Source organism: Bison bison, unplaced genomic scaffold, assembly GCF_000754665.1.
Source record: "Bison bison bison isolate TAMUID 2011002044 unplaced genomic scaffold, Bison_UMD1.0 scf7180017864181, whole genome shotgun sequence".
Lineage (NCBI taxonomy): Eukaryota > Metazoa > Chordata > Mammalia > Artiodactyla > Bovidae > Bison > Bison bison.
The window spans coordinates 12,890,193-12,890,986 of NW_011494753.1; positions in this window are offsets into that span (position 1 = coordinate 12,890,193).

A 794-nucleotide genomic window follows, 5' to 3' on the forward strand; every position below is an offset into this window, starting at 1 on the left:
GATCACAATAAACTGTGGAAAATTCTGAAAGAGATGGGAATACCAGACCACCTGATCTGCCTCTTGAGAAATTTGTATGCAGGTCAGGAAGCAACAGTTAGAACTAGACATGGAACAACAGACTGGTTCCAAGTAGGAAAAGGAGTTCATCAAGGCTGTATATTGTCACTCTGTATATTTAACTTATATGCAGAGTACATCATGAGAAATGCTGGACTGGAAGAAACACAAACTGGAATCAAGATTGCCAGGAGAAATATCAATAACGTCAGATATGCAGATGACACCACCCTTATGGCAGAAAGTAAAGAGGAACCCAAAAGCCTCTTGATGAAAGTGAAAGTGGAGAGTAAAAAAGTTGGCTTAAAGCTCAACATTCAGAGAACGAAGATTATGGCATCCGGTCCCACCACTTCATGGAAATAGATGGGGAAACAGTGGAAACAGTGTCAGACTTTATTTTTCTGGGCTCAAAAATCACTATAGATGGTGACTGCAGCCATGAAATTAAAAGACGTTTACTCCTTGGAAGGAAAGTTATAACCAACCTAGATAGCATATTCAAAAGCAGAGACATTACTTTGCCAACAAAGGTTCGTCTAGTCAAGGCTATGGTTTTTCCTGTGGTCATGTATGGATGTGAGATTTGGACTGTGAAGAAAGCTGAACGCCAAAGAATGGATGCTTTTGAACTGTGGTGTTGGAAAAGACTCTTGAGAGTCCCTTGGACTGCAGGGAGATCCAACCAGTCCATTCTGAAGGAGATCAGCCCTGGGATTTCTTTGGAAGGAATG